Consider the following 13,592-nt stretch of genomic DNA (forward strand, 5'->3'; position numbering starts at 1 on the left):
ATATTCAAATGTAAATAGATACACATGAATTCAGGGGGTCACGAGGTCACGATATTTAGTAATTTTTTTGTTGCAAGACACCCTAACTATAGCATTTCTAGTTCTACAATTCCATTTACAAGTTCTCTTCAATAACATTATGGTCTAATGTAGCCAGAAGGGGAAAAACAGCAAAGGAAATAGAATGAGTTTGAGTTTGCTCTGAAGTACAGCTGCTTTATATTTGCACTGCATGATTATCATATAGTCATATGTAATAGTCATATAATTTCTGACATTCTAACATTAATTGCAATTAATTAGAACTAGGCTGAAAAATTAGGCTGAAATTTTTTTGTGTAGTTCTGTTACCGGATGTGGGCATTAAGCTGAGTGTGGTGGTCAGTTTCCCCAGTCATATTTTCTCCACTTCCAAGTTACACCATGTACATTGAATACAGCATTTTATCTGTAATCATGTCCCCCCAAAAATTTTTGTTGCAGACCTGGCTTGGTCTAAGGTGCATTTTCAGCAATACAGATGTTATTTAATCATCACAGAAATATTAAAGGGATTTAATGGTAATGCTAGTTGCACCAGTGTGTCTATGAAATGCTTGCTCTTTCATGCCTAAATGTTGCTATTTAACACTTTGGTCCTGAATGTGATGCACAACTCTGTGTGGAGTGTATTTATATATAGATTGGAGTTTTTAATAGTACATTGTTTAGGGGCAATTTTAGATCCAAAATAAAACTGACAGAAAGGTGGGACTGAATAAAAGGTCCAATTTTGAATCAGTCTGCTAACGGACAGCACCATCAAATTACACAACAAAACAGTTGCGTTACGAATATTTCAGAGATACTATCAGGGGCTTCTAACCTGCATAAAACCTCAATCAGATGAAGGATCAAGTCATGTAGATTAGACACACTCTCTCTGTCAGTATGATGAAGTGCATGCATTTTGTTCACTTTGCAAACATTCTCCCTTATCACTCCACATCTCCCCTCAAATTGCTAAATGGGTCTTAGTATTCAGTCCTTGCCATCTTACACAATTGTAAATAAACCTTGACAGAAAGACTTTATAATCACTGTCTTGTTTAAAATTTTAGGCTAACTTATGAGGACATCCCACCATCATGCCAATGTAATATCATGTCTGGATTTGTTCCCATAGAGGTTGCTACGGGAAACCACAGCATTCATTTTGGAACATGCTTAAGAACATTACATACATACACACGTGGACAAAATTGTTGGTACCCCTCAGTTAAAGAAGGAAAAACCCACAATTCTCACTGAAATCACTTGAAACTCACAAAAGTAACAATAAATAAAAATTTATTGAAAATTAAATAATCAAAAACAGCCATTACTTTTGAATTGTTGATTGACATAATTATTAAAAAAAACAAACTAATGAAACAGGCCTGGACAAAAATGATGGTACCTCTATAAAAGATTGAAAACTATTTGACCAGAGTGACATGATTAACTCAGGTGTGTCATTTAATTGACATCACAGGTGTTTCCAAACTCATAATCAGTCAGTCTGCCTATTTAAAGGGAGACAAGTAGTCACCCTGCTGTTTGGTGAAAAGGTGTGTACCACACTGAACATGGACAACAGAAAGCGAAGGAGAGAATTGTCCCAGGACATCCGAAAAAAAATGATAGACAAACATCTTAAAGGTAAAGGCTATAAGACCATCTCTAAACAGCTTGAAGTTCCTGTGACAACAGTGGCTCATATTATTCAGAAGTTCAAGACCCACGGGACAGTAGCCAACCTCCCTGGACGTGGCCGCAAGAGGAAAATTGATGACAAATTGAAGAGACGGATCGTTGGAATTGTATCCAAAGAGCTCAGAGCAACCTCCAAAGAAATTAAAGGTGAACTCCAAGGCCAAGGTACATCAGTGTCAGATCGCACCATTCGTCGTTGTTTGAGCCAAAGTGGACTTCATGGGAGACGACCAAGGAGGACACCACTGCTGAAAAAAACTCATAAAAAAGCCAGACTGGAATTTGCAAAATGCATGTTGACAAGCCACAAAGCTTCTGGGAGAATGTCCTTTGGACAGATGAGACCAAACTGGAGCTTTTTGGTAAGGCACATCAACTCTATGTTCATAGACTCAAAAACCAAGCATACCAAGAAAAGAACACTGTCCCTACGGTGAAACATGGAGGAGGCTCAGTAATGTTTTGGGGCTGCTTTGCTGCATCTGGCACAGGGTGTCTTGAAAGTGTGCAAGGTACGATGAAATCTGAAGACTATCAAGGCATTCTGGAGAGAAATGTGCTGCCTAGTGTCAGAAAGCTTGGTCTCAGTCGCAGGTCATGGGTCTTCCAACAGGACAACGATCCAAAACACACAGCCAAAAACACCCAAGAATGGCTGAGAGAAAAGCGTTGGACTATTCTAAAGTGGCCTTCTATGAGCCCAGATCTGAATCCCATTGAACATATGTGGAAGGAGCTGAAACATGCCATTTGGAGAAGACACCCATCAAACCTGAGACAACTGGAGCTGTTTGCTCATGAGGAGTGGGCCAAAATACCTGTTGACAGCTGCAGAACGCTCATTGACAAATACAGAAATTGTTTAATTGCAGTGATTGCCTCAAAAGGTTGTGCAACAAAATATTAAGTTATGGGTACCATCATTTTTGTCCAGCCCTATTTCATTAGTTTGTTTTTTTAAATAATTATGTTAATCAACAATTCAAAAGTGATGGCTGATTTTGATTATTTAATTTTCAATAAATTTTTATTTATTGTTACTTTTGTGAGTTTCAAGTGATTTCGGTGAGAATTGTGGGTTTTTCCTTCTTTAACTGAGGGGTACCAACAATTTTGTCCACGTGTGTACATAACCTGTAAAATAAATTTTTGAGATACACTTTTAATACCAGTGCCCATTGGTATTTGCTTTTATCAGAATTATCCAAAAATGTACAAATAGTATTTTTATTGAATTGTAGGAACAGTTATCAGATGAATTTGTGTTTTCTCCTGTCTACATTTACTGTCCACAAAAAAATTGTTAAATTAGCTTGCGGGACAGCACTCTGTAGTCTGTGTGTCTCAATAATCAAGCGGGGCAATGCATCATTTGGTCTCTGTGTCTTGCTTCCAGCAACTCCAGCACTGTGATCTGTTCTATTACTTTATGTCTGACAAAAATCTGAGTAAAATATAGCTATTTATTACATTTCAAAATGTAACAGGTAACAATGATTAGACTGCAATTTGGAAAAGATGATTATGCATTAATATGCACAAAATTAAACTCTCACTTTCTAATACCAAAATCTTTGGGGACCACTCCAGACAATATATGTGTTACGGCTGGTGGCTGGAGAACCCAAGCGCAGACTCACCAACTGGCAGACACGTGGATAACTGAAAGGGATTTATTAACCCAAAAACTAATACAAAACGGAGAACAGAACTAGAGGGAAAGAGCCAAACCAAAACTATGAAAATTCTACAAGCAAAACTCACCAATACTAGAATACAACACAATAGAACCAACACCAGGAATACAGAAACAGAGATCTATAAACCAAACAGCACTAACAAAACGGAGCTAAGGAGAGGCACTTACACTAATAGAAACTAACAACCGAGGGAGCAAACAGGCTGAGGTAAATCCAAAACATACAGGAGCACAACTGAGTCCAAGAGGGGGAATCCACAAAGGAGGGGAAGCAGAAGTGTCCATAACTGAAGCAGTCCAGAGCCAGTTGGTTTGGTGGAGAACAGAATCTATGGTCCAACAGAGACTGAGCAACTGAGTGGGGCTTAAATAGTGAGGAGAGCTGATTAAGGCACCTGCAGTAATTAGTTGAGTGCAGGCAGGTGAAGCAGGGAAAGCAAGAGACAGGGACGAGTGACAGGGAGAGAGAGACAGGTGACAGACAGAACAGATGAGGAACGAAAGAGAAGGAAAGAGGGAAAAGGAGGAAGGGCAAGAGCAAGAACAGCATCCTAACAGTATGCCTATGTAACACTCCTCATAGGCACACGTGATTACAAACAAGACCATATTTATCGAGTATCTCAGTCAAAGTTTAGTTACAACTTTAGACTAATAAAATATGCAAAGGAGTGACAGTATACTACATTAGTCTACTTAAAAATGTTACTGATTTCATTTGACACACTAAAATTGTGTTACGACAGTGATGCCATGATGCTAAGAGTGAAAATTGCGGCTTTAATATTAAAAAAACTTAAACTGTCTCATGACATAGTCACATCTTCTTATGTGTTTAGTAAATGAAAGCTGCAAGACTATTCTGTCAAGCCAATATTGATTTGCTAAATTCAGTAAGGTGTTTCTGACATTTATTCATCTGTTTCTTTTCTGTGGAATGAGATGGACCATGAGAAAACACAATGTCTATCTGTGTGTAGACTTGTGCCCTGCAGAGTAGCATTGATTTGACAAAGAACATCCGTATTAGTTGGGATACTTACCAAAACTGTAAGTATAACCAGGAAACTTTAAAATAACAAAAAATGAATTAAACAAGGGCAGAATACTTACACACGTGGACAAAATTGTTGGTACCCCTCAGTTAAAGAAGGAAAAACCCACAATTTTCACTGAAATCACTTGAAACTCACAAAAGTAACAATAAATAAAAATTTATTGAAAATTAAATAATCAAAAACAGCCATTACTTTTGAATTGTTGATTAACATAATTATTTAAAAAAACAAACTAATGAAACAGGCCTGGACAAAAATGATGGTACCTCTATAAAAGATTGAAAACTATTTGACCAGAGTGACATGATTAACTCAGGTGTGTCATTTAATTGACATCACAGGTGTTTCCAAACTCATAATCAGTCAGTCTGCCTATTTAAAGGGAGACAAGTAGTCACCCTGCTGTTTGGTGAAAAGGTGTGTACCACACTGAACATGGACAACAGAAAGCGAAGGAGAGAATTGTCCCTGGACATCCGAAAAAAAATTATAGACAAACATCTTAAAGGTAAAGGCTATAAGACCATCTCTAAACAGCTTGAAGTTCCTGTGACAACAGTGGCTCATATTATTCAGAAGTTCAAGACCCACGGGACAGTAGCCAACCTCCCTGGACGTGGCCGCAAGAGGAAAACTGATGACAAATTGAAGAGACGGATCGTTCGAATTGTATCCAAAGAGCCCAGAGCAACCTCCAAAGAAATTAAAGGTGAACTCCAAGGCCAAGGTACATCAGTGTCAGATCGCACCATTCGTCGTTGTTTGAGCCAAAGTGGACTTCATGGGAGACGACCAAGGAGGACACCACTGCTGAAAAAAACTCATAAAAAAGCGAGATTGGAATTTGCAAAAATGCATGTTGACAAGCCACAAAGCTTCTGGGAGAATGTCCTTTGGACAGATGAGACCAAACTGGAGCTTTTTGGTAAGGCACATCAACTCTATGTTCATAGACTCAAAAACCAAGCATACGAAGAAAAGAACACTGTCCCTACGGTGAAACATGGAGGAGGCTCAGTAATGTTTTGGGGCTGCTTTGCTGCATCTGGCACAGGGTGTCTTGAAAGTGTGCAAGGTACGATGAAATCTGAAGACTATCAAGGCATTCTGGAGAGAAATGTGCTGCCTAGTGTCAGAAAGCTTGGTCTCAGTCGCAGGTCATGGGTCTTCCAACAGGACAACGATCCAAAACACACAGCCAAAAACACCCAAGAATGGCTGAGAGAAAAGCGTTGGACTATTCTAAAGTGGCCTTCTATGAGCCCAGATCTGAATCCCATTGAACATATGTGGAAGAAGCTGAAACATGCCATTTGGAGAAGACACCCATCAAACCTGAGACAACTGGAGCTGTTTGCTCATGAGGAGTGGGCCAAAATACCTGTTGACAGCTGCAGAACGCTCATTGACAAATACAGAAATCGTTTAATTGCAGTGATTGCCTCAAAAGGTTGTGCAACAAAATATTAAGTTATGGGTACCATCATTTTTGTCCAGCCCTATTTCATTAGTTTGTTTTTTAAAATAATTATGTTAATCAACAATTCAAAAGTGATGGCTGATTTTGATTATTTAATTTTCAATAAATTTTTATTTATTGTTACTTTTGTGAGTTTCAAGTGATTTCAGTGAGAATTGTGGGTTTTTCCTTCTTTAACTGAGGGGTACCAACAATTTTGTCCACGTGTGTAAGTCAGCACTTCTACTCTATTCTCCAGTGCTTTAAGATTCTTCAATTCTTTGTGAAGTCTTTAATTCAGTGTGGGTCAGGAGATACCCATTTTCCGTTGGATTTGGGTCACTTTTGACCCAAGTTGCACATCAAAGGGTTAAGTGTCTTACAAAGAAGATAAGTTAGAGCTATACAGTAAACAAACTGTAACATGGACAGAGTGGATGTTTTAGAACACATACCAGCTAAAGTAACCTGCTTATTATGTAATTCTTCTCAGGCTTTAACAATGGCTTTAAAGTCTCAGAAAGAAAGCAGAGACTTTCTTGTTTCTAATTTTCTCTCTGAGTGATAATTTCTCATGTAAATGTAACTGAAATCACAGCACAGCTTTTATTCTATATATGGTGCGTTTATCAAATGACAGTGGGAATATAAAATCTGAATTTTAGCAGCTTGGATGCAGCCTGGAAGTAAGTGCTAGTTAGTATTTAGCCCCAATCATATCAGTCTACTGAATCAACTGTGCATCTTCTCATCTTCTTCTTTAAAAAGTACACTGTAAATTCATTTATTACTTATTTAGCCCATGAACTCTCTAGTGCTTCTGGAAAATGCAGTAGCTTTCCTTGGATTTTTAAGGTTTATTCTGTAGTCATTAAGTAATTGACTGTTTCATTGGCAGTTTCTACCTATACAAAGCTCTGTATATGTTTATACACATTAAACATGGTATCATATAAGTGGTTTACATTTCTGTTTTCCTGTCATTGAGAAATTGCAGACTGATGTGTGCTGGAGACAATAAAAAAAAAAGGTTCCCATTTTTACTGTCTGTAGTAGGCAGCAGTCTGTGATGCTGAACAGCAGTGCTCCCCCTCCTCAAAGAGGAGTTGCCACTTTTAAAATTAAGAGCATCATAAAAAAAGTTATCATGTAAGCAGTGGCGTGCACAGATAGACATCAGGTGGTGCTAGAGCACCTGCCCTTTGCCCTCAGTATCAAGCAGGTGCCCTCCGCGTCTCAACTTTTTTTAGTTTAAACACACACGACCCATGCCATGCCACGACTCGCCCCGCCCCATCTCGTAACATGAACATGAGGAGTGGACACCCTACGTGGCAGGAGCATAGACTGTAGTGGGGCATGCCCCCCTGGGGGGGTGCCAAGGCAAGATGGGGAGGCGCAAGCAACTGGGATGAAAAGGTCAGTCTAGGCCAGAGGTGGGCAAACTTTATGGCTCTGGAGCAACATTGAGCTCAGGGATTTCCTCCATCACTTTATCCTGGATTCTTTCCAGCAGCCCGACGTTTTTTCCTGTCGAGTTTGGCAATCCATCCGTGGTGACTTCCGTCTATTAGTTCAACATGGCAAGCAACTGTCCTGCGTGATAAACAAATTTTTTCAAATTTGTTTTTGCTCTCTGGACAAAGGAGACCTGCTGTCTCTACCATACATTCTTTCAAAAACTCCCCTTTGGAGAAAGGCTTGCTAGCCTTTGCTATTTTGAATGCTAGCAAATAACTAGCCTTTGTGCTTGACTCTTGAACTGTAGTTTGCCGAAAAAACGTATTTTTGTTGAGTCTGTAAACTGGCTGCCAACCTTTGAGCCGTAGCTGTCTGTTCTTGCGCTTGACTGGTTGCTAGCATAGTTAGCATGCTTCGTGGAAAAGTGCCGGCTGATATTGTATTCTTTAAAAACCGCAACGGTTTCAAGAAAAGCTGCCGCGAATTCAGGCATTTTTGGCTGCAACAATCACGAAAAACGCCCGCAAAATCCTGGAGGGACTGATACACTGAGGAATAATATTGTTGAAATTGAGCTTGAGCTTTTTTTAAAGAAATTTCAATGTGTTTATAATGTTTAGTAAAAATATAATTCATTCAATGTGAAAATTTAATGAATGTATTTTTTGAACTAAAACAAACGGAAAAAGTTGGAGTTTTGGTGATTTGTTGGTTGCTATGCTGTGTTTTTACTGGTGGGGCCCACTTGACATCAGATTTGGCTTTCTGTGGCCCCTGAATAAAAATGAATTTACACCCCGATCTTTACTGTCAAAAACAACAAACTGGAATCAGATAAAATAACACACAGCAATCAAGTAATCAACATAACGTGATGACAGTGACCACACAACCAATGTTATTTGGTGAAGTGGTACAGCAGTATACTGTAACTGAATATTTAGTTTGTGTAGGTTTATTATTAGTCTACATTAGGTAGAGGCATTACTTGCTGTGACTTATTTGCTAAATGACAACAAGAAAAAGTAACTTTCTGCCTAGTTGTAGCCTAACATGCTGTACAAAGTACCCTTTTTTTCCCACTGAGCACCTGCCCCTCAAAATGTCTGTGCACGCCACTGCATGTAAGTATGCAGTGCACTCATCATGTCTCACAAAAACTACATGTGTAGCTAAAAATGCATTATTTATTTATTGAAAGAAATGTATTTTCTCCAAAGTGGAAAATGATGTGGAAAACTCTTTCAAACCTTTACCCCAGGACTGGAGATGGCTTCCAATGTGGAACCGCTGTAGATTTTTAGTCACTCACTGTATACTTTCAGTTTTTATTTGCTGTTTAGACACAAAAGTAATTTGAAAGGTTGAAGCTTCTCTATTTTGTGGGTTACCGATATGACGAGTCTCGCCCTGTTCATGATTGACAGACTGAAAAGGAGCTGTGACAAAGCCATGAAATAATTGACAAAGAAATGTTTATTAGAAAACACATTTTTGACACCTTCACAAACAAAAATTTTGCAAAAAATATGTTTTTGTCAGTTACCTAAAAATGTAATTGAGAATGACACTTAGCTGTTGGGGGACATTATATTTAAGGAAACAGCACTGTTTGTGGCCAGTCCCCAAGGACTTTCACTGTGTTTCACTAATCTTCCAGTTGTTTGATTGTCGAGCATGGCTACTATTTTGTACTGATTTTTCACATTTGCCACCTGATGTTTTTGGTGCATACTACAACTAGTGCGGGACACAATATTCCCATTAATTTACATCCCTTTACTGCTGCCATGGCATTAGCGTGGTATTCCCACAGTAATTGTATCATGTGATTTCAGTAGCATCTGTATTTGTTGGCCAACAGATGGCACAGGCTGTTTTAAATGGCGCAGAGGGAGCACTGGGGTGTCAGGCATGACGCAAATGATTTGCATAGGTCTCAGATCAGGTAGGAGAACCCCTGAGCACGAGTTTGCTTCAGACCCCTTGAAGATCTGTAATGGGATTTTAGGAAGCACGATGTTTGCCTTTGTCTTAATGTAAGGGGAACGTGGAGAGTTGTAGGGGTGGTGGAGCGGGAGACCAGCAAATTTCCTTTATTTTCAAATCCTGGTGTTGACAGATTTTGTTCAGTCCACAGAAAAACAGTTAACCCCAAGTTACCAAATGGGCAGACAGTGCCTCGCATTGCTGTTTCACTGACATTAGTGTTTGAGTGTGTGTTTTATTCATTAAGGTAGAAGAAGAGGAGGTAGAAAAGTGCTATGTAAGTGCTTACCACTTTACAGAAATGTAAGCTTTTGCACATGAATTCCTCTAAAATTCCAAAATACGTGTCACTGACTTATTTTGTGTGTTTGTGTGTATCTGTGTATGTGCATGCCCTAATTGTGCATGTAGCCTGTTTCCTCTGCACATATTCCTTGTTGAGTTAATGCTTGGACTTTTTAATGCTAGCACACACACTGTTTGGATGACTTCTGCTCTGTTTCTTTGCCATTGCATTACCTGCCTAATTCAACAATACTACTGTTGCTTGGAAACTAGATGCTTGCATTGTTTATACCGGGAACCAGCGGATTATGACAAAGCTTGCCAGAAGCACAATAACACAGAAATCACATCACATATAGTGGATGCAGCGGAGGAAAGAAATTATGAGGGGAAAAGAGATGCTTCCAGATAACAAAGGCAACAGAAGAGATGCAAGCTGTCTCTCCCTCCTATCATCATATACAATGTGATGCTGCTGGATAAACATCATGTATGGGAAACCAGCACTAGTGAGGAATCAAGGGATTTTCATCAAGTGCAGTGTTATGTGTAAGAGAGTGTGTCACGGCCACTGCAGGTGAGCAGCATGAATGAGATGAGCTGCAGCAGCAGCACACCTGCAGCTAATCTCGTCATGATTTGCTATAAAGACCGGTGCTGCATTGAATGCACCGTTGGCTCATACTGCCTCTGTCACTAACAACAACGGTGTGACACTGAGCCCGGAGCAGCCTGAGCTTCCCCCAGCCGTCCTCTCTCCAAGAGGACGTGAACTAAATCTAAAAAGATTTGGAGAATTTGTTGTTTTTCTCAATAAAAATGGTGCCACCCTGGTCACATGTCTGTAAAGGAGAGATTCTGCAACCCAAATATTGAACTGTTTCCAAAAGGGCTAAACTCATACTACATTCCAAGTTTTCTCTTGTCATCTTGGTTGTTCTTCACATCTTTCCCTCTGCTTGGCCCTGCAATCACATGATACAGTACACTCCGTCAGTACAGACATGGCACCCCAATGCTTGTTTGGTGATTAATGGGGACTTCAATCACATGGAGCTGGGTAAGACTCTCCCCCTGTTTACTCAGTTTGTGGACTGCCTGCCAGAGGACAAAGGACACTGGACCTGCTGTACACTAACAATAAAGAGGTGTACAGTGCCTACGCCGTACTCTGTCTTTGAAGGCCAGACTATAACCTGGTTCACCGTCAGCTCCTGTACACTGGTCATATGGCAGCCTACCATCATCAAACCATGAATAAATAGTCTTAGAAAACACATGCTGTTTTAGTGGACTGCTTTCAGTTCACCCAACAACAACTGCTTGGTCCCAGAGAGGGAAAGGACAGCTACTGGAAGATGCTGTTACAGAGGCTGCAGCAGAATTACACCAGCAAGGTTTGGAGAAGAGTGGAAACTCACTGGGTTTGATCAAGTGACAATGATAGATGAAGACATTGATCTGAACATTGAAACTGAAACACTTTTTCAATTGATTCAACATGCTGCTTTACATACAGTGGGTACGGAAAGTATTCAGACCCCTTGGAATTTTTCACTTTGTGTCATTGCAGCCATTTGTCAAAATCAAAAAAGTTCATTTTATTTCTCATTAATGTACACTCAGCACCCCATCTTGACAGAAAAAAAACAGAAATGTAGAATTTTTTTTTTTTTTTACAAATTTATTAAAAAAGAAAAACTGAAATATCACAAGGTCATAAGTATTCAGACCCTGTGCTCAGTATTGAGTAGAAGCCCCTTTTTCAGCAAGTACAGCCATGAGTCTTCTTGCGAAGACAAGTTTTTCACACCTGGATTTGGGGATCCTCTGCCATTCTTCGTTGCAGATCCTCTCCAGTTCTGTCAGGTTAGATGGTGAACATTGGTGGACAGCCATTTTGAGGTCTCTCAAGAGATGCTCAATTGAGTTTAGGTCAGGGCTCTGGCTGGGCCAGTCAAGAACGGTCACAGAGTTGTTCTGAAGCCACTCTTTTGTTATTTTAGCTGTGTGCTTTGGGTCATTGTCCTGTTGAAATGTGAACCTTCGGCCCAGTCTGAGGTCCTGAGCACTCTGGAAGAGGTTTTCCTCCAGGATATCTCTGTACTTGGCCGCATTCATCCTTCTTTCAGTTGCAACCAGTCGTCCTGTCCCTGCAGTTGAAAAACACCTCCACAACATGATGCTCCCACCACCATGTTTCACTGTAGGGATTGTATTGGGCAGGTGATGAGCAGTGCCTGGTTTTCTCCACACATACCGCTTAGAATTAACACCAAAAAGTTCAAGCTTGGTCTCATCAGACCAGAGAATCTTATTTCTCATACTCTGGGAGTCCTTCATGTGTTTTTCGGCAAACTCTATGCGGGCTTTCATGTGTCTTGCACTGAGGAGAGGCTTCCGTCGGGCCACTCTGCCATAAAGCCCCGACTGGTGGAGGGCTGCAGTGATAGTTGACTTTGTGGAACTTTCTTCTATCTCCCGACTGCATCTCTGGAGCTCAGCCACAGTGATCTTTGGGTTCTTCTTTACCTCTCTCACCGAGGCTCTTCTCCCACGATTGCTCAGTTTGGCTGGACGGCCAGGTCTAGGAAGAGTTGTGGTCATCCCAAACTTCTTCCATTTGAGAATTATGGAGGCCACTGTGCTCTGAGGAACCTTGAGTGCCGCAGAAATTCTTTTGTAACCTTGGCCAGATCTGTGCCTTGCCACAATTCTGTCTCTGAGCTCCTTGGGCAGCTGTAAGGTCTTTTACAGACAGGTGTGTTCCTTTCCTAATCAAGTCCAATCAGTTTAATTAAACACAGCTGGGTCATTCCATCTCAAGTCAACAAATGGCTCCAGCAGCACCATTTCTGATTTGAATTATATTCAGTTTCAGTGTGCCATTAGGTCCCAAAAGAAGATAGCAAACAGGTTTTTGGTCATATGTGTACACATTTTGCTTTTACACCCAATTATAAGGGGGTAGGTTTCGGCCTAAATCTGACAGCCGACATTCAGGTACATACTTCAGAGGTCCATAATTCTTGAAATGTGCAAGCTAGAAGCATGAAATTCACAGGAACATTTCATTTTTCACTGCTAGTTGCAAAACAATCGTGTTGTTAGCCCTAGTCTGAGTGTGAAAAATTTTATGGAGGGTGGAATTCCTGAAAAAAAACCCGAAAATCTTAATTTCGCCCATGTTTGAAAGGCCTCTGTATGCCATTTTAATGTAAAAAAAATAATAAAACAGCATTTCTTTCTTTCGTATGGGTCTTTACTGACATGCTAAAACCACTGTTGAAGTCCTCAGCTGTTTAGTGTGGCTGCAGGACCTACTTTAATTAGGGGCGAATCTGAAATTTCATGAAATACAACCACATTTTTCACCATGTGTGATAAATAGCACCACTCTGAAACTTTTTGCAAGGAATCTTTGTGTACTAGTTGTCAAAACTTCAAAATATTGAATTGGTGTTCTGTCACCTTCATATTGAAAATCTAGGCAAAAAGGAGGCCTAAAATGCCCTCGGTCATCATTTTTGCCAGATTTAGGGCAAAGAAAGTGTCATAGGCCCTTAGAGGATACAGGTTTCTTTGTTGTTTATATATGATAAGATGGTTGCAACACTCCATCTAAGCCTATATGGAGATAGTTTGAAATACTGCACTCACTGACTCTAGCCTGTTAGGTTTGGAAACATTCCCATGAAGCCCTGGAGCCACGACAAGGCCGGCTAGTTGTTCCAGGGGTTTTTTTGGTTTGTTTTTTTTTTTTTTGAAGAAAAACTTACACCTAAAGAAAAGTAGATAAAGCTTCGAAATTCTACAGATAAAAGATAAAGCTTCAAAATTCCTTTGTGAAAACAAACATCTATAGCTTGTCATATGCGGAGTCACTGACCAGTCCCAGCAAAAAAGA

At 40.1% G+C, this 13,592-nt stretch overlaps 2 protein-coding genes across 7 annotated transcripts in view; one reads left to right on the forward strand and one right to left on the reverse strand.

The window, feature by feature from the left end:
- The window catches only part of fbxl16 (F-box and leucine-rich repeat protein 16), a 158,251-nt gene that overhangs the window by 99,869 nt on the left and 44,790 nt on the right, over positions 1-13,592 (forward strand). The window lies entirely within an intron of this gene.
- nbr1b (NBR1 autophagy cargo receptor b) overlaps positions 1-13,592 on the reverse strand; it is a 609,335-nt gene that overhangs the window by 694 nt on the left and 595,049 nt on the right. The gene's annotated exons all lie outside the window — the stretch shown is intronic.

This window comes from Acanthochromis polyacanthus, chromosome 21, assembly GCF_021347895.1.
Source record: "Acanthochromis polyacanthus isolate Apoly-LR-REF ecotype Palm Island chromosome 21, KAUST_Apoly_ChrSc, whole genome shotgun sequence".
Taxonomy (NCBI): Eukaryota; Metazoa; Chordata; class Actinopteri; family Pomacentridae; genus Acanthochromis; species Acanthochromis polyacanthus.